The following is a 21229-nucleotide window of genomic DNA, read 5'->3' on the forward strand; positions in this document are numbered from 1 at the left end:
ATTCCACAGCCCCAGTATTATGGACAATTTTTTTTTGGCATGCTGACTTATTGTCTTTCTAAGCATTTCTTGCCTTTCCTATCTGTACTTCAAATTGGTCTTTTATTGGCAAGAAAACAAGCTTCCTTCAAAACAACTTAATTACACTTGTAGAAGGAAGCACTGCTCTGTGCAGCACACATGGTTGGGCTGACCCCAGTGTAGCATCCCAATGTTGCTTATGTGTGCAAAATGCGGTTTAATAAAGTATCAAATCATCATCCACCTCAAATACTGAGGAATTACGGAGCTACTATTTTCCCCAAAGAGCAGAACAGTTCTGCCTTATCCTCAAATTCTGGGTTCACAGAACAAAATATGATAGGGAGGGAAAAAAAAAGGGGTACAAATTTATGGAGACATTTGTTTTATGTGAAAGCATTTCAGCTTGGAAGACACGAACAAAGAGCAGAATCCTCAGCAGCCGAGCTCACCACTGCTAGATCAAAAGAAGTGGCAGCATTATATTTATGTAACAACAGCATTTTGATTACAGCACTCTATGGCCTTTTAGCCACACGAGTCGTGCGCCAGAGGCTCTGGAAACACAGATTGCAAATCTGGTTTGCATTAAGTAGCTGTTTGCCACTTTCTAACTTAGCTAAAACACTGTATCAGTAACAACAGCAGCAAACTGGATTTCAGTGGTGCCACTACAGAGAGATCCAAGTGAAGCAACACAGACATTTAAAGTGAATGATTTCAGCGGAAAGCAGAGAATCAGGAGAGAAGTTAACATCCCAAAATGACCATGCAAGCAGCTGATGAAATTCCACACAAGTTCTTCATTGTGATTTATCTCTCAGTTTGCAGCTACAGTATTGTTTTAATGCAGGACTAAACACTAAAATTTTAATGCCCTCTCTTCCCATTAAGTCCAGGCTTTGCAGTTTTTACAGTCCCATTCAGCAGAACTCCACCACCTTGACACAGGACAAAATGCTCAAGACTGCTATTAGGCAATAATAATAACAACAACAATAACAATAATTCCCCCACACAAACAAACAAAAACCCACAAAACCCCCTTGCTCACAGCTCTGCATTCAGGATGTTGACATCTTACACTGACTTTTGATTATAAAGAGCCATTTTCTGACAGCTTTAAGTAGTGCCCACCTTGAAAAGGACTTGTCAAAATGCTATTGAAGAATTTTGCATTTCTTGTCAGAATGATTCTGTATTGACTCTGATTAATTTTAATCACCTTGTTTTGAAATAGATTAAGGGGGAAGACTGTGAGAACAAGGAGGTGGGACCATGAGCACTGCTGGTGCCTGCTCAGGTACCACAACTACTACAAGAAAACCAAATTAAGAAAATTTTTGCAGAGCCTGTAAGACTACAGAGAGCAGGAATGTAGAGGCAATCACTGCTAAATAATTCATTGTCTGAAGATGCTGCTGATTTTTTTTCTTGAAAATGAAACAGACCATATACACCAAACCCATATACTAAAATAAAACATGCATGCAGGTGTGTATTCTCTTTTTGACTGTAATCTGCACCAGTGCAAAAGAAGTCTGCCCAGATGCCACCTTAGTACGGCATCACAAATTGCCTTGCACCTTACGGTACACAGGACTTGCATCTGGCACTACTAAGGGATTAAATAAAAAAAAATAAATCAGTGTGTCTTGCTAGCAGATGGACTGCTGTGCTGAGTGGGTGCCAGAACTCAGATTTCATGTGGTAGCTACATTTCCAGTTCAAAGCCCTACTGAAAAAAACACACACACCCCACCCTATGCCTCCACAAAGTTCATTACTGGATGTATTGATTAAATACATGATGTCTTTGTTTTCATCTGAACAATTTGCTGGGAAACAAACACTGCTGTACTAAGTATTGGGATAAACATAGATTAAGTTTATTTCATTCCTGGGAAAGACTCCTGTATTCCCTTAATGCCTCTGTCATTCATGAGCAGTCTGCTATAAAAATAGGATTCCCTGCATCTCCTGCTAAATCTGCTGACTCTGGTCTATGGAAATATAAATTGGAGCACAGAAGGATGCACAAGTTCACATGAAAAAGGCAATCAGTGAAACAGGTTTACAAAACTATAGTAATATTTTAATCACAACCATTTTAACGTGAACTTTTGAAAACTTTATAAAGATAATTTTTTAAAAGCTCAGCAACCTCGCTTTTTGCTCAGTCCTATTTTCTGCTTGTTCTTGCTAACGTTGGCAGAGTTTTCAGCCTGGAGACAATACGGGTATCCTGTTTCTTTGAAGAGGCAGAACAAGAACTTCTGTGTGTGTGTGTAGGACATATTATCAACAACAAAAAAAGCCTTATCTGCCTTACACGCCAGCTCCCTCAGATATCCCTATTCTAAAAACCTTACTAAACAACACGTGCTGACCTCACAGTCCAGACCCATCTATTCCCCCCACCCTCCTGCTAGTTGGGCTCCTAGATTTGCACCAAAACATGTAAAATGCGGGTTCCAAATATTTTAGCCAAAAAAAAAATAGTGCTCTGCAATACACTCAGTAACTTTTTGACTTTATTCTGACATTAGAGGTACAAACAGGAGAAAACAGTGGGCTGACATTTGGGGACAGAACTTATCAGCCAGGTACAACAGTGTCTCAGAACATGAAGGCTGATGACGATAGACAAAAAAAAAAACAACCCTCTGCACAAATCCTTGCTGACAAGTCCAAGGGCAAAAAATGCTTAATTGTCATCACATGGAGATACCAAAATAATGGAAAATTTCAGAGACCTTGGAGGGCAGCCATGGGAGGAGGAAGTCAAAGCAAGACGTGGAGAAGGGCAGACCCTTAAGCACTTTAATAAAGACATGATGGACGCCTGACTAGACCAGCATCCATTTACATTTTAGGAGTGAAAGAAGTGTCAGATCTTCAGAGAAAGACAGTACAAGAGTATGAGTAGCCACAAATCCAATTTCCCAGAGCAAAACCAACAACAGAACTTTCATTTTCTATCTGTACTTCACCTTCTGATTTCTTCAAATGAGTTTTCCCTGCCAACAAAACATTCACTAGATTTTCCGAATACTATTAAGATACTATGATCACTGATAAAAAAGGAAAAAAAAGGCAAAACTTTTCAATCCAAGATGCCTGTTTACTGAGCAAATCAGATTCAGACCTGACATACAGCAAGGGGACACCTTAAAACAAAATGCAAGAAACATCTTAGAAGCTCAAGGAGCCCCAAGAAAATCTGACTCAGAGACTCATTATCCTCAATTAAAACCCCCAAGATGCTAAACCAGAACTGCAAACACAAAGCAAAGTTTGGAAATCCTCAAACACAGCTCTAGGGGAAAAAAAAAATTAAAAAGCAAGCAACAAATCATCTGCCTGTATTTACAACAGCTCCCCTTTGGACAGGCCCAGGCTGAGGAGGTGGCAGTAAGTTTGTCTGACATCTAATCCCTCCCTGCTATGCCGAGCGTGCACCAGGCCAGGGCTCGCTGCAAACGCCCCGCGTTGACATCATGGCTATCGCACAGTTTGGGCAGACAAAGTGCTCTTATCATCTCCAAGACGCCATGACTTCAGCCATGCTGGAGCAGAAAAATCAGGTGAATAAACAATCAGTCACAGGGAGTGAAAATGCAGCCAGAGGAGGAAGACTCCTGGCAAGCAGAGGCGCCGGCCTCGGCCAAGGATGGCACCGCGCCAGTCACATGCGGGCAAGCAAAAGGTTGCCAAGTGTGGGATAAATATTTTTTAAAGATTCTTTCTCTCCTTGTAAAAAGATATTTGATCTTTCTTTTTTTTTTTTTTCTTTTTTTTTTTTTTTTTTGGTATACTCTTTTTGGCTTTTTTAGAGCATCCTTCCGATAAAATAATGTTTCAGGAAAAAAAAAACAGGGGGGGAAAAAAGCACCTCGTTTTGAGCAGAAACCAGAGGAGGAAGGGAGTGTTTTCTCCTAGCCAACTACTGAAAAAAATTAGCTGTCTAAATTTATCCACAAAGACAGAAAAATACAGTCACTTTTGGAATGTTAATCCTTCTACATGACAGGATTTTAAAAATATTGCATTTTAATGGGCTAAACTTTGGTACGGCCTTTCAAACAGCTGACTTCAAATGCTCAAACAGCCTATACAAGACCTGATTTCTTTTGCCCAATATTCTGTTAGAATAGAGAGACTGGAGAGACATTACTCAGAAAATCCAGTTCCAGTGATTCATGGTCAGGGCTGGAATCAGAAAGTACATAATAAAAGGAAATACACATATTAAATACATGCAGTAGCGTGTTCTGATCACAGAAATATGGGTAAAAGTCATCTCCAAGGCACTGAAGAGGCCACTCAGAGCAGTGGTGTAAATCTTTATATTATCACAGAAACAACTATTAGCAGTTTATCAACAATGGTGTAGTTTCTCTTTTCTGTTCCATCTCATATTCAGTGAAAATCCTGAAGGCAAAAAATGCTGCCATGTTGAACCACTTTCTAATAGTTAAGGCACAAACTCTGGCAGCTTTTGACATTAACTGCCAGGTCTCAAAAGTTCAGTTCAACCCAGCACTGATCTAGGATCTGAAAGAGATCATCTCCTCCTTTTAAACCTGCAGTATGTAGAGTCATGTCCACCAGCAAAATACTTGGATATATACACACACCAAGAGGGCATGAAGTCTATGGCCCACAAGCTATGTCTGACTCGAGATCAGTCATGTATTTCCACATTTAAATCCTAGTCACTACCAAGCCATTTTTATCCCTGGGACCTTTCCAAGGATCCTGAAATTATTCTGAAGTTGTTCAGGGAATTATTTTCTTCCCACTACACCTGGTCAGCTTCCACATAAGGCTTTTTGGTCTCTTGCTTTTTGGTATTTCTGTTTGTCACAAATGCCTTTATCCCTGCATGAAGGAGTGGGTGTGATGAAGCATCCAGAACCTCAAAATAACCTCAGTGGATTTGCCCAGCCTGATATCAGCCCACTAACTGCACAATTTTTAATCATATGAAAGATTGATCAGGGAATCTGTTCTTGCATTCCCCTCCTCAGGATTTTACCAGTGAAAACACAGCCAGTTGTGCAGCAGCTGGAGCCAACTGCTCAGATAGAAGCACCTGTAGATGATTCTGAAGCAAAGGAAGTGGAAGAAAGGAGTGGGAGACAGGTTAGGAGAGGAAGGTCCAGCACCGTCCAGCACCTGGAAACTCTCAGATTCCACCAGATGCAATGAGGTCTATAAAGCAGAGAGGAAACGTTCATCGTTCAATGAGCATATTCCAGTTGGATGCCCTGGAGTTTGATGACCCCACACATCCCTCTTTTGGCCACCTCTCATTTATTCTTCACCCTAGAAGTTATACCAAAACAGCCTCCAGGCTTCCCAGCTGTGATACAAAACAACTTGTGTGCCAGATCCACTTTATTCAGAGCCGAGGACTTGGGGACACTCTTTGGCACCGCAAAACTCCCACATCCCTTCAGTTTTCTGCAAATGAAGCAATCAACCCTGCTAAATGCTCCAGCAGTGTTACAGGAACTCCCATCACACCCAAATGAGAGAAATGGAAAGCGGAGTGAAGAAAACAACCACCTTATCCCACAGTCAACAGGAACCCATGGACAGCACAGGTAGTGTGGATCTGCTCCCAAGTGCGTAAGGAAGGCGCAAACAAACACGAGTTACTGACAAACCCAGGCAGCACAAACTGCATTCTCTTTCAAAACAGTTTATGTTGCCCAGCACAGCCCAGACTGGCATCATTGCAGCTGGCACTCGGGAGAATGAGGAAAAAAACAAGTCCATTTAGTCCCTTCCACGCCAGTATGAATTCAGCACATAAACAAACCCACGGAGGCAGATACACAACCACCTCTGGGGACTTGGGGCCAGTTGCACTCTATCTTCAACACTGGGTAAACAAACTGGCCAGGAATGTTTTACCATCAGTACTGCACTGTTCCAGAAACATTTCCTCTATGCACGAGGAGATTTCCCACTGGAAGATGCAAATCAGAACAGGAACATTGATCAGAGTGGGGATGAAGGCAGGAACATGAGGGTCCCCCCATGGTGGTGAAAGCTGCTCCCCCATCCACTGCCATCCCCCAGCACTCACTGTCACAGATTTCTCCACATTCCTAAAGGGACAACTGAAGTTCCTGAACTCTGCAGTAACAGATAAGGAAAGCAAAGTGCTGCTGAAGAACAGCTCTGAGGCAAATTATTTTTCTTTTTTCTGCAGATTACGAGCGATATATTGGGGTTTTACTTGTTCTTGCTTAAAGCTAGATTTAATCTGCCTGTCTTCCAAATGCTGCAAGTGTAAGGCAATAAGCTTTACAGGATTTAATTAATATACTGCAAGCAAGGAGTGCTGGTCAGCCATCTCCTGGCAAAAGCCCAGCTGGAGGAGGACTACTATTCACATTCCAGATTTATTCTAAAGGAGGAAGACAGGCTGATAACATTATCACACTGGCCTAAATTATGTAGTTCTCTTAATGCTGAAGGATCACAGCAGTTTAATCCAGGGCAAACAAGAGTCACTGGTTTGGAGGGATTCAGCTCCTGCTCCATTTCAGGAATGCCCTTTTGCTTTCATGCCTCTACACCCATCAACAGCTTAACCATTCTGGCACCAGCAATGAAACAGAATGTTCGTCTTGGAGGCTGAATCAACACTGCTCCAGCCAAAGGCTAATTACACTAAAATTAAAGGGGAAAAAAAAGCTTCAGGAAAACTGTTCATAATACACACAGTGGGGCAAACCTAGAAAGTTTTTGTTCATCTCCAATTCAGAGATGACAAGGACAAATGACAAAACCTGTTGAATTCTAAACATTAGAAAGATGAAAATTCAAGGAAACAGCCAGAAAGACCAAGAACATTCAAACTGCTTTACTACAGAGCAAGATTTTTCAAGCTGTTCACCTGTTATTGAGATAGGCCACTAAAACCAGGATTAAGATCCAGATGTTCAGGAGCCTGAGAAAAGAGCAGGATGATACTAGAAGGGCAGAACAAGATGGTTTGCAAAGTTATCAGAGACACCTAGTGCATTTGTTTCACATAAAAACTACTAAATCTGGGAGTATGGCATCACTTATGATATTTGTACATGGCAAGTGAAAGGCACCCTGCTAACAACAGCAACGATGCTCCAAACAATACTAAGGCAATTATGCCAAAATGATCAAATAAAGTATTTCCTTCAGGACTTCCAGAAATACAAGAGTGTAAGCAAATCTGACAGATTGTGCTCTAGAGATCCACAACAATCAAAGGGTGAGCTCTTTCCTTAGTTTTAATAACTATGGAATATATTTTTCATTCTAAAACATCCTCTATTATAAACGCAGAGGGAATACAGAAAGTTCCGGAATTTCTAAGACAGGAAGATTGTGCATTAATCCATTTCTTAATGCATTTTAACAAATTTACAGGCAACACTGACAGTGGGAAAGATACAGCTGACTTTAAAGCTGTATTAGAATTACTTTCCTCTCATACACTACAACCATGGATGGAAGCGTCCCAGAGGGAAATGGGAAAATGTTATCTTTTTAGACTTGATGCAAATTGCTTTAACAATCTGTAAATCACCCTGAACTATCTAGATCTAAACTTTTAACTCCACCATCCATGGTCTGATCTGCAAACAACAGAACTGCTGCAACAGCTGCCTGTGCGCACAGGAAAGCTGGAGCTGGGCTGCAGAACCTGCTTTGGGAAGTGCAAGGATGCTCCCAGTCCATTGTGGCACTGGACACGACCACAAACCCAAAGCAGGCCCCAAGTTCAGCAGCTCTGAATTCCCAGACAGCTCAAACCAAGCAAAGGACTCAAACACCTGAGCCAGAAGGCACTGGGAGAAAGTGCCTTGGGTCAGCAAGGAGCAGGGATGGAACAGCAGCAGCTGGGAGTGCTCAGTGCTTCCTGCTAACCCAAGTGAGGGATGACAGTGTCATCCTGCTCAGCTCACTATCTATAAAAACCTCCTCCGTTGTGAGACTGAACTATTTCAGTTCTTCCAACAGCTTGATAAATAAACTGTTTGACTGTGACATCCCCCAGAAACTGCAAACACACAGAAGATACTCACGGGACAAGCGGCGCGCACAGCGCTGCCGGCCGAGCGCTCACGCACAGCTCAGACTTGGATGCTTGAGTTGTCTCTGCTGATACATTTCTACACGCTTTTGAGGAATTCCTGCTAGCATGACTGGGAAAAAATAATAATGACATTGCTTCGGACTTTCTAAATCCTTCCCTGTAGTAAGGATTTGCGATCAGATTAGGGAGTACCAGAGGTTTATTTATTTATTTGTAGGAAGGACAGCCAAGGTGAGCTGTATCCCGGGATCTGACGGGGCAAAGCCAGCTCAGAGACACTGCCTGGCTGCTCTGAAGCTGGAGACGGCATCAGACAGCACTTATTAAAGTAAAAGAGGGGATTCATGTTTTTGATATTGGCACAAAGTGGGAAGCACGCTGCTTCCCACTCAGTTTTTGCTCGAGTTTGGCACGTTTGAGCTACGCTTTTCTTCTCCGGTACCTTTTTTTGTCATCTCAAGTCACATTCACATGAACATATAAATACGCAGATCCTTACGCTCTGTGTATAGCAGATACTTACAAGGATGCTCTCAAAAAAGAATATTCTTTTCACACACTAAAAAAATTATACAGAGTTATTTTAAATTCAGAACTGTTTGTATATTCCTTATAAGTTTATAAAACTCTCACTGTCCTCCCATGACTAACGAAACTGGAATTGAGAGAGTATTCTATATTTATAACTCGTCTGGTTGCTCATGCCTATGGCCCTATTTCCACCCTCCATTACTGTACACAGAGCTATGTGAGGTATTGTGGGTTCCCAAACTTCACCGATTTCCTAACAAGGCAGGCCTGTGTCCCGGAGGAACAAGCTGGGGGCTGTTTCGTTCGAGCATTGGCCGAACTCAAGAGGGAGAGGCCTTGAGCACTGTGGTTTTGGCAGCTCATCTTGAAGCTGGTATTAGAGGCCGTGTCTGGGCAGTGACACGCCGAGCTGGCACCGGGCTGGGGATCGATGCTGTGTCTGCAGCACAAACCCTCTGGGATTCCTACACACTCACCCCAGTGATTGCCGTGCTCCGCTGAGCAGCTCCTGGGTCACCTACAGCACAGACACATCCCAGGCACCAGGCAAATCCAAGCCTGAGAGAATCACTGGCCCCTCAAAATCCAAAGGAGGCAAAACCCTCACATTTTATCCAGAACGCCCCCGAGAGCATGGTGTGTTCACTGATGTTGGCCCACTACAGACCTCCAGTGGCTGGCAGAGAAAGAGACTCTATCAGGTATCTAAATGCAGCAAAATAAGGAAAACACTGGATTACATACAAATGAGGGCTGGGTGGCATTCCTTATCCATATGAACACCCTAGACTCATGCAATCATACCTCTTCTTTTGAACAGAAACACTTTTCTAGTTCAAAAATCCCAGCAAGAAATCTGAGGTTTTGTCATTGCAGAGGCGCCTCATAATTCATGCATTTTTAAGTCATGCCAGGCACCTGAGGGACACAAAACTTTCTTAATTCACAGCTTCTATATATGCTCAATATAAATATATATTTATCCAAAAAGCAGAGGGAAAATAGGTACAGATGTTTTTCAGAATTCAAAATATGTTGTTGGTGGTTGGGATTAGGGTCTAACACTCATTGGAGGTGGATTCACTACAAGGCCAGGATGGATAAAGCCTTGAGTAAACTGGTCTAGTGGAAATTGTCTCTGCCCATAGCAGGGGGTTTGGGATTACATGAGCTTAAGGTCCCTTCCAACCCTTGACATTCTAGGCTTCACTGTTCATTAGAGTACTAGAGCTATAAAAAACCCACAAAAAGCAAGAAACCCACAACTCTTCCGAAGAGGTTTTGCTGAAAACCAAGTTCAGAAGAATTTATCTGGGGGTCTAAATACTTCACACAAAAGCTAGGCAAGATCTGGACTATGATTAGAAAGTTTAAAGCTCCAAAAAAGCAAATGGTGAACACGGACAACTTTGTGTAACTGAACTGAGAACGTTCTCCCCTAGGAAAATAAATGTTCCTTTAGAATGCTGTAGCTGAGAGAGTGACAGCTCCTAAATCCTCCTGGAAGGCAAATCAAGAACACCTGCCCCTCCTTCCCTTTAATCCCAGGGTCACTGTCTCTGCTGCGGGTAGGCAGTGGTGCTGCAGCTTTTTTCCCCTGAATTTATTCAGCCGCTCTCTTTGCTTTGCAATAAAGCTGTCAGGATTAACAGGCAGCTCTGGTGAGTCAGATGTTCAAAGAGAAAACATGATCTGTACCTCTCCCCATCTCTACAGCAATTCTACTGGTGGAATTGTTTTCCATCACTTGCCACACAAGACAAACTTTTAAGAGCTATTAAACACTCCTCCAGCTTAGCAAGAAAAAAAATTATCTAAATTTATCAAAGGAGCTAAAGTTCACTACACTTTGAGGAAAGGATTTAAATATGGATTATGTTTTCATCCAACTAGACCACTGAGTAAAATCATAAAAAGGTTTTTAAAGAACTAAACAGAGCAAAGCTTAGTATTACATTTAATTTTTTTAAAGTTTCGTATTATTTACATACTTTAAAAAATGTTTATGCTGAAGTACAGCAATGCTGTTTTTCCAGAGCATGTGATAATTTGACAGACCCTTTCCTACAGTTTTTAGAAATTCTCTTTTAATGTTAAAATTCCACTAAGGATTTAATTAATTCTGCAGAGAGCTAGTATTAGTTACAGGAGAAAACCCAGGTTTCCAAAAGAAACAAGCTTTACAATTCAATAATATCAGTATTTACAGGTTCTTCATGCAGAATGTGCACACTTCAGACAGACCATGAAACTTTCCACAACCTCGTTTACCCCAGAAATTATTGGATTTATAGGACACCCACAAACACCTACAAATGGAAAATTTATTGAATTCTAAGCTTTATTTCTCAATAATACCATAGTAACAAGACTGCAATTACCTTTTCTTCCAGTTACGGGTCTCTCTGAGCCAATAACTGCAGGGATCTTTGGTTATAGAGGTCAAAGGGGTGAAAGCATCACCACACTTCCCATTTTCCACCTCCTCATGATTCTACACTGTGTTTTTTACTATTCAGAGGTACATCCTCCTCCTTCTACTGATCTATTCTGAACACACCAGCCATGCCATTCCTGCATTCTCCAGTTGTATATTTACAGAACACAAAGCAGAACAAGAACAAAATATTTCTGGCCATGCTGCAGATATCAATACCATATCACCCCCACAGACATTTAATGCTGATGCTGAGAAATGTTGTGACAGTTATGTACCACCTCTGGTCCAGCTGGTCCTCACTATAAAAGGGGACCAGTGTCTGGTTTTGGCCAGCTGGAGGGGGGACAGGGCTGTATTGCCATCACTTAATTTGAGAACCACTTTCCTATTCCATCATTAGAAATGGTATTTCTCTTCCAGTGTTTACAAGTGCAACATAAAACAACAAATGGATGTTGTCTCTGTTTCAAGAAGGGCAGGCTCGCCCTGCTTTCTCTGCAGTTGTGTGAACCTCAACTTCCATTCCCATTAAATGAAGTTTTCTGTAAATTATGCAAACACTAGCCAGAACACACTGTTTAAAAATCACACTGGTTAAAAAACAAACAAATCCCAGACAAATTCAAATTTGCAGACAGAACCTTCACTGAAAAACAAGGAAAGGGAACTACCAAAAACAGCAGATCCTGCTTGTTGATGGCTCTGAAACAAGAAACTGGGAGGGGAAAAAATAATTAGTATTCCAGGATGTCCCACGCACACACCCAAAACTAAAAGCATTAAATTGGGTGGGAATAAAATAGCTGATCTTGCCTGCAGTCAAATACAGAAGTATCATTTAAATTGCAAATTATAGAGCAACAGATTTTTGCACAAAGTTCAAGGCTGTTCTATGGTTTGTTTTTATGAATTAGGAATGACGTGGGGAAAAATTAAGGGGTTGGGCCAGCTACTACCCTTAATACATATTTCAGCTTAAATATTTCTCAGATTCATTTGATGCACTTTATCCAGGCACCAGGGCTCGTTAAAGTGATGACAGAAAGCAAAGCAGCTTCCCAGAGATCATCCCCAAGGATGCAGCATCCGCTGCTGGCCGCGCTGCTGCTGGAGGATTAACTGCTGCAGAAGGATCTCCAAACTCCTAATTACTCCCTCCTCCCCACATCATGTCCTTCCCCACATGGGAAACTTTTAATCCACTTATACCTTTCCTGGGCAGTGCTTTTCAACCAATAGTTCATCTGACAAAGTTTCTGCCTCTCTTTCCCAGGTTTTAAAGAGCTTGCTCCTACCAGCATCAGCTTCTTGGCATTGGCTCCCACAAATTAAACTTGATGAATGCTTAGTAACAGAAAAATACATACTTCACATTCATACAGTGCTTTTTAATCAGCAGTTCTCAAAATGCTTTACAAAGTATGAAATCTAATCAAGTGGCTGGTTTGATGCAGGGTTTGGGGGGATAAATACAATTTAAAAAAAAAAAAAAAAAAAGGCTGAGTTACTCCATGTTACAGCAAAAGGCAGAAGATTTAGGAACAGAAGAAGCTGTTTGCCTTGATATGCAAAAGCCTCTGACACTACATGACCATAACTTTCTTTTAAAATGCAACCAGTCCTGAATTACAGACTTCAGCACCCCACTACTGAATGCTATTCAGAGGACCTGGGGCTCAAATATTTTCTTGCCAGGCTTTCAGCACATAATAGAGAAAAGACCAAGTGATCTTCTAAAAATTATTTTTTAAATCAGCTTGCTTTGGGATACTTGTAAAAAATTCTACTAGTGACTATGTCAGTAGCCACAAAAAACCAGATATTTCACTCTAATAGTGGACCCCAGCCTAGTCTAAAATGTAAAATACCTTTGCAATATCCAACTTGGGTCTTTTGAGACAAACACAAAGACTCTGGTGAAGATTCTGAAGGCTTTAAGGGATGACAAGAAATGGCAACACCTTCAGCATAGAAAGAAGTGAGGCTTGTCTGACCAAAGGCTTTACAGTGACACATGACAGATCACAGTATCACAAAAAATAAAGGTTGGAAAGGACCTCCAAGATCATCAAACCCAATCTTTGACCCATCACCACCTTGTCCACTAAACCAGAGCACTGAGTGCCATGTCCAGTCACTTCAGGGATAGGGACTTCACGAACACTTCCCTGGGCAGTCCCTTCCAATGGCTGACCAGTCTCTCAGTGAAGAAATTCTTCCTCATGTCCAACCTGAACCTCTCCTGGCACAGCTCGATGCCATTTCTCTTGTCCTGTTGCTGCTTGCCTGAGACAAGAGCCCAACTCCCTCGTGCCAGGGAGTTGTAGAGAGCAATAAGGTCACCCCTGAGCCTCCTCCTGTCCAGGCTGAACACCCCCAGCTCTCTCAGCTGCTTACTTGATCCAGACAAGTCAGCACCACATCACTTAACAGTAAAATTCAGCTGAAAGGCTCATTAAAAACTGCAGTAGGATAAAGAATGTAAGCAGAATCTTGGGATTCTTGTAAGAAAACGTGCATCAAATATCTTCTCCAAAGGTTTCTATCTTAGATATCTGAACTCAAGGACTTCTTGATTTTTTTAAGGTTTCCTAATTAATAAGCCAAATGGCTTTATAAATTAATTTCACTTTTTAAAATAAATTTTTTTCTTTGTTTTGTCATTCTGAGTTTTTTAATCACCCATGCAGATGGTGCCACCTGGGAAAATTTACACACTTACATCATTAAGTGTCTTCGAATTAACTTCATGCCAATAATTGTTTTTAAGACATAACACTGCCAAATTTGTCACTCGAGAAAAGTTAATCTAATTATTTTCCTGCTCACTGGAGAGAGATGGTGAGTTCTTCCATTGAGGTACAGACACACATGGACAGAGCTCAGCCACTTCCAGACCATCTTCTTATCTCTGGTCTCCTCTTGACTGTCCAGTGTTTGATGGAACCTCCACTACACAACCAGTGTCAACCACAAGTGGATTTTCTCAGCCAGCAGCCCCAGTACCCCGCAGTCACAGCTGGATTTAACAACACACCAGTAGGGATGTGACAGGACTTCACCCACGGCACAAAGATGGAACCTGGAGTCCCCAGGAGCTGCCCACAGCTGCACTGCTTGGGACACTGTCCAAACCATCTGCATCTGAACCTGGGAGATTGCTCCAAAAGGCCTTTTTTTAAGATTAACAAATGCATCTGCCTTAAAAATTAACATTTAGAGGATGACATTACCAGGTCAGTGTGTTCCTGAGCACTGTCTTTGAGAAAAGACAATTTAAAAAGCATTTTGTGGCTGTTGGTGCAATGGGTAACAAAATCCAAATAGGCTCAGAAAAAATAACTTAATAGCAATGTCTGTGGAAACCAAAATCTTTTTAAATGCAGTTTGACATCTGCCAAGTTACACTTAAAATAATCTGTACAAGGCCACAAGCCCCTTTGGCCAGCTTCTGATTCCCTCAGATCTCACCTCACCTGCACGGCTTTGCTCACGTCTTTCTCATCGTCCCTGGGCAGATGAGCACAGGATCCTGTTCCCTCTGCCATCTCCTGCTCTACATTAGCTTTCCCTCTGCTCCCCTGTTAGCCTAAATTATCCTTCCGGAGCTTGCACACTCTGCAGCCTCTTCCTTGAGCTCTTAAATCACTCCTCAAGCCTTGCTCCTATCCAGACTACTAAAAATGCAACCTCATGAGCTATTACCCACAAAGCATTAAAAAAGTATCCTTATGAACCTGATACTCGACAAATGTTCACACAACTGGGCACCCTATTGAGAACCAGAAGCTACCAAGTTGATGCACATGTGAATCTAGTTTTTGTTGATTTATATCAGGGTTACCTTGATAAAACAACAATGTTGACATACATCCAACAAATTACAGCTGAGCCCCCGTATCTAAGGATGAAGATCTCAGCTAAGAAGTATTCAGCAGCTCTAAGTCTAATCTCATGATCCAAGTTATTTTCTTAGCGAAGTCCTGCAGTGTGTATGGTTTCATGGACAGCATCCTACTCATTTATAATGTGCATGCTGTCAATCAAAATACTTAATAATTGAGCTACAATCACATTTAGAGCTAAATGCTTTTGAAGTCTAATCATTCCAAATCAAGGCCCAGCAGGCCAGTCCAAAGAATCGTGTCACATTCCAGAGCGCTGCGGCTTCCACCGGGTACACAGTGGGTCTAAGTAATTACATGCCAGAGAAATCCATTTTTCATAAAAACTCTACTGGTTAAATAGGGAAAAAATATGCACAGAACAAAAATTTTTCAATCCTCACGTATAATCATTATTTTATCTGTACACATTCTCAGTGACAGTAAGTGTGGCGCTCGCTCCTGTTAGTGCCTTGCTGTCAACAAAGAAGATCAGCCTGCACTGCAAACACCTGCATTAGAGAGGCTTCTTACAGGTTCAATGACTCTTTGTGTATCCTAAACCCCACAGCCGAAAAGAGACAAAAAATAAAGAGGAGAAGAAGGGAAGGGGCGGGGAGCAGCGCCTTGTGCTGTTCATTCAGCGCCGGCCCGGAGCCATTCCGGGAGGCGCAGCCCGGGCCGGCTCCCGCTGCCCGCCCCACGCCCACGCCGGGTTTGTTTGTGAGTCTGGAGCAGCATCACGAGGCACCCCTGCCCACGGCATCCACAGCCAGGGCTGCGTGGAAATATCCCTCCGAAATGCCCTTTCTCCCCAGCCCGGCACAGTGTGCTCCTGCGCCGCAGCGTTTCGCACGCAGCTCCCGACTCCAGCCCTCACACCGAAGGGAAGCTGCAGCAGCGGCCATTCAAAGCGCGGAATAAAAGCTCTTAAAAGAGCTCACACGCACAAAACAAAGGGAAATTTAAAGGCAGAGCTCATCATAACCTCAGTCGGATTCTGCAGGTATAGATTTCTCTTCATAAAAATCAATGGAAGATGATTTTAAGCCGTTTGATTTCATTACTGTGTATCAAATCTCGGCTGTGAATGGAACATCTGAATCAATCTGCAAAGCTGCTACAGGCTACGCTGTCACAGCCTTTCACGTGCCTTTTCTCTACCACTCTCACCACAAAGACAGCGAGATAAAAACCTCACACTGGAGGATATTTGATATTTCTAAACAAGTACCAGCAGCAGAGGGGTTTTCGCTTTAGCCCTCTGATTTTTCACACCGATGTTGCAGGTGGAAAAGAACTAAAGACGAACTGCACACAACACACTAGTTTGCTGCAGTGGTGACTGGAGAACTGAAATGTCCTGTTTCCAGTACTGAGAGACGAAAACATGCTGAATTAAACAAATACACATGTGCATTCTTCATGCTGAGGCTGTGGGGTTTCACCACAAAAGAAACACAGTATAGAACATTTAATGCATTAAAAAAAGATGGCACAGTGGATTTCTATGCTGTGCTCTGAATCATGACGAGAGGCTTGTTAAAACCTGAGCAGACACAAAAACAAATATCATGGCAATAGGATTATTTTTTATATCTGTTTTAGTCAATATGTCACAAAATAAAAATCTGGAGTTTCAGTCTCTGGGCTTCTCTGAGCCTGGGCACCTAAATTATGTCCCTTTAGTTAAATTGCTGCCTTCATAATCCAGTCAGCACATCCCAAGCTCCACATTCAGAAAGGTTGTGATCCCATTTGTTTCCCACTCGTAAGACTGCCAGTGAGAGGGAGCGAGAGGCACGGCACAGCCTCCCACACGTATCCTGAACACCCCCAATCCATATGGGAGTCACTCCAACACCCAGCTCTGCACCTCAAAAGCTGCACTGCTCACAACTTCAAACAAATGTCTCATCTCTCCTCCATGCATCATTGTCAGAATTACTTAAAGAGTGAAAAAAGGGAATAATTTGCTCCTTTTGAGCACAGACTACTCCTGACAGGATCAGTGTGAACAACTTGCAATTTGAGAAAAAAAAAATAATTCAGAAAAAGTACTGTGAATAAAGTATCAGGCTTTGAATCTGTTAAATAACTGCTATGAAACATATTACTGATATTTTTTACAGTTTTTTTTTTTTAATGGCTATTCTGGATTACTGTTAAGACTTCTTTGTTCACTGAATACAGACACTCCAATTACCTGCCTGGTAGATGGTACCACACCCCCTCTAAATCCTCCAAATCATGTATCTGCACATGTATTGACAGTTTAGGGGAGTCAGGACTCAGCAGGACCATGGGGGGGTTGTTTGTTTTCTGTATTCAGAATCAGAAAGTGAAAATGAATGCAAATACCTCCTTTCTTGGCAGCAGGCAGCGCATTGTGAGCATCTCAGCCTCCCAGACTGAGCACTGCAGCTGCCGAGCGGAAGAAATAAATAAATAAGAGCCCAACCCTACCAGTGAGGTATTTCAGAGGACAAAGGATATAAAAAGAAGAGCTGCAATAGAGATTTCAGCACAGCCACAAGTGACACATCCCGAATTCCTGTGCGTTGTAGCTGCTCTTGGATTACTCCTTTATTTTTAAGCTCCTTACAATAAGTCTTGCTTATCAGTCATTCACATCCACCCCTCATTTCCCACCCTGTTGTGATCTGCTGTGAAGGCCATCCCCCATCCATCACCCATGGTGGTTGTTTATTTCACTGCACAGACATCCCATCAATTTGAAGATCCAGGTAGCAAACCCCATGGGCTCTAGATGCACTTGTATTTTAAATGCACTGAATAATAATTTATCCTACCGCCTTTCAGAGCTGATCTTGAGGTGATGGACTTCAGGTGTTTGGCTTTGTTTTTGAAATCAACTGAGCAGCCCAGGTCCCTGTGAGTGATGCTGGAGCAACAGGTAATGTGACGTCCTGCCCTGGGCTACAGAACCCAAAGAGCTGGAAGCAGCTACTCCAGTACTCTCAAAGTTTGCATTTTGTTTCACTTGGGTTGTCTCACCAGCCAGGAACAAACATCAGCTGGGAAGTGATGTGACTTTTCCCCTTTCTGGCACAGTGAAGAAACAACAAACCCAAAGATGCAGGTCACAGCCTGGAGCCTGCACAGGTAAAAGGATTCATTCCCAAGCTCTCAAAACCCCAAGTCTGCTGAGCTCTGAAGGGAACAGGAAGCACATCACCCCACACAGCTCAGTAAGACAAAGTAAAAAACATATTTAAGCTTTTCTTTAACTTTTTTTTTAAAGCAGCACTCCATTCCTGACTTCTGAAAACTAAAAATTTTGGTTTAGAAACTGTGGCAATTAGGATGGTTACCTGGCTCTATTTTTGCTCAAGAATAAGAGATAACTGAACAGAAATTATTTTCTGCAAAACTTTTGCTGATGATTTTGAAAGCCAAAAATATGACCACAGAATAACACTGTGCCTTTTCACAATCATTGCAGAAATGTGATACTTTATATAAAGGCACCATACAGCACAAGAAAACCATTTTTCTGGTAGAAGAAGAAATTACATGCCTGTATTATTTAATCAGAAGAGATCTTGGGAAGTCAGGAGATTAACCTCAGTGATATAATTCTGCTAGCAAAATTCACTCAGTAGAAATATTAATTGCTACACTTAACTTGTTACAAGTTGGGCGTAATTCCCTAGAAGCATTTTATCAGATCCACATTACTCCACATATTGAAAAGATCTGCTACAAAATATGTTGGAGCACAAGTGAAAGGGATAAACACCAACATAACTCTTCAGCTTCTGTCTAAGGACCTGTCAGGTTTGCTTCTCAATAAACACGTGAAGGAACTCTTCATACCCTGCCTGCTGCTCTAAGCCATGCATTTCACTCCTCACAGAAAAACACATTTCAAAAGCCACTGGAAAACTGCCACCTCATACTACCCATGATTTGAATTTAACTTAAAAAAATTAGTTAAGTACATCTGTCCTAGAAAGGAGAGCTATCACAACAAAGCAAGATTTCTCCATACACACATTGCCTCTGGAATCTGCTGCTTCCCCTGCAGCACGTGCGTCGTTTCTGCAACACGATGAAATTCAGAGCGAACAAATAATTCCAGCAGGAACTCATACAAGTTTCACAAAAGGCAAACATTGTTTTTTGAAAAGCAAATCCTAGTTGTGAAGTTAATCTTCACTACAGAAGACTACTGGAACAGTAAAGCAGGGGGGAAAAGCCCTTACTTGAGCAAATATGTATAGAAAGGTGGTTAGCTGTGGGGCTTGGAAACTTGAATGGTCCAAGGATATGGGCAAGGGATTTTTGCAGCAGAAAATCTTTTAATAGATACTCTCAGAGAAGGAGGGGGGAAGTAAATTTTGGAGCACACATGTAATTTTTCAGGTCAGATGCATCTGTTCCATTAAGGGATTTCGCTAGCACTGGTTTTCAACACAGTTTTTCCCTAGCCAGAAGTTAATGCTTGTCCCATTTGACCCTGGAACAGAGCAGACAGTAAAATATTTAGAAGAGTTGATGAAGCTGGTAACAAGAATAAAGTGCTTAAAATGAGAGAGTGCAATTAAACCACCAATAAACTAGGTCAAATTATTGGAGTGCAGAGTACCCTGAAATACAGCAAAAAGTAACTATTATAATTGTAATTTCCATCCCAGGTCATTTAAATGATTAATAGCAGGAGTTAGAAAAAAAATTAATTAATTCCTGCAACAAATTCAATTTTGTTGTATTTCCTTGGGTTGCCTGGACTTTTAAGCTTAGCACTCAAAGTCCTGTATGCTTTTATTAAAATAACCTGATGGACTTGTACTTTTACACATTTGTTGGGGCCTAAATCTCTTTCATATTATTTGTATTTACCAACACCTGCACTGAAACTATATTTCCACCATGATCTGCATAGAGGTACCTAAAGAACAGAGTTGTTGATGTTGGAAAAGATAAGAGTCATGTAAGATAAGAGTTCAACCATGAACGCAGGGATGCCAAGGCCACCGGTAAATTATGTCCCTAAGGGCAGGATGCAGCCACACTTGGGGATGCTGCCATGGCTGGAATTAGCGAGGATCATCGAGCACACGGGTGTGGAGGCTCTGCCGGTCACTGCACCAGTGCTGGAGGTGAGCAGCAGCCCCAGGGCACCCGGCAGCACAAACCACCAGTGCTGCGGCCCCTGAGTGCCACATCCACAGCCAGATGTGCCCCACAGCTGTCTGCACACCCCTGTAACCCTGCCAGGCAGAGCTGGGTAGCAAACACCTCCAGCAGCCCAGGGAAGGTCTCCAGAGGTGTGACAGGGCCAGCACCAGGCGTGTCCCTGTCCGGAGTGGCAGCACGGCTGCCTTGGCCGCCCGTTCCCACGCACGGCTCCGCTCCACGGCTGCCAGCAGCCCCGACACGAATAATTCCCATCCACTACTCTTCCATCACACCCACTGCGGGCTCTTCGTGCCGCTGCAAGGGGGGAAACCCGCCTCAGGTCACGGCAAAAGGTACAAATCCGCTTATTTTAACACGACACCGCCACGCTTCCTTCTCCGCGCTCTCCTGAGACGGGGACAAGCGGCTCGCTGCAGAAAGCCCGAAAGCCGCTTTTGCCTGGGGAAGGGAGGTGGAAACAGCATCATTTGGGTGTCCCTGGCACGGCAGAGCCTCCTGCCCCTCTCGGCAGCCGTGCCCGGCCCGGTGCCCTCGCTGGCAGCAGAGGAGCGGCCCCTCCGCCGCGCCCCATCCCCACCCGGCTGGAGGCGAGCGCGGCGCTCCCGCACAAAGGAGCTCAGAGCACGGACCCTCCCTCCGCCCTCCGCCCCTTCCTTCACCTTCCCTCGCCTCCAGCCCTCCACACAGACCTCGGCCTTTCATAAAGGGTGGAAAAAAACCCCCCAGAATAACCCACCCGACAGCAACCCCATGTTTTTTCCTACAGGGCGACTGAAACAGCTCCTGTATTAATGAGGAGAAAACCAAATTTAGAAGAGGAGCAACATCCAAATATAGGCTCCAACACACCTCGCTCTTGAAAAGGGTCTCACTGTTTCCCTCCCGCCCTGAGAGGAGCCATGGGCTGAGCTGACAGCGCCGGGGGCTGTGCCTGCCCCGCAGCTCAGCAGCATCCTGCATCCCACCACAGCATCCCCACGGGAATGCAGCATCCCGCTGCCCCACGGTCACCGGAGCCCCATCCCAACATCCCCCAGGGCAGCAGCCCGCCGCCGCCCGGCCCAGCACAGAGCTGGTATTTTGGCAGAT

At 43.1% G+C, this 21229-nt stretch overlaps 1 protein-coding gene across 2 annotated transcripts in view; it reads right to left on the reverse strand.

The window, feature by feature from the left end:
• Positions 1-21229, reverse strand: part of IGF1R (insulin like growth factor 1 receptor) — a 169683-nt gene that overhangs the window by 44889 nt on the left and 103565 nt on the right. The gene's annotated exons all lie outside the window — the stretch shown is intronic.

This window comes from Taeniopygia guttata, chromosome 10 (assembly GCF_048771995.1).
Source record: "Taeniopygia guttata chromosome 10, bTaeGut7.mat, whole genome shotgun sequence".
Classification (NCBI taxonomy): Eukaryota; Metazoa; Chordata; class Aves; order Passeriformes; family Estrildidae; genus Taeniopygia; species Taeniopygia guttata.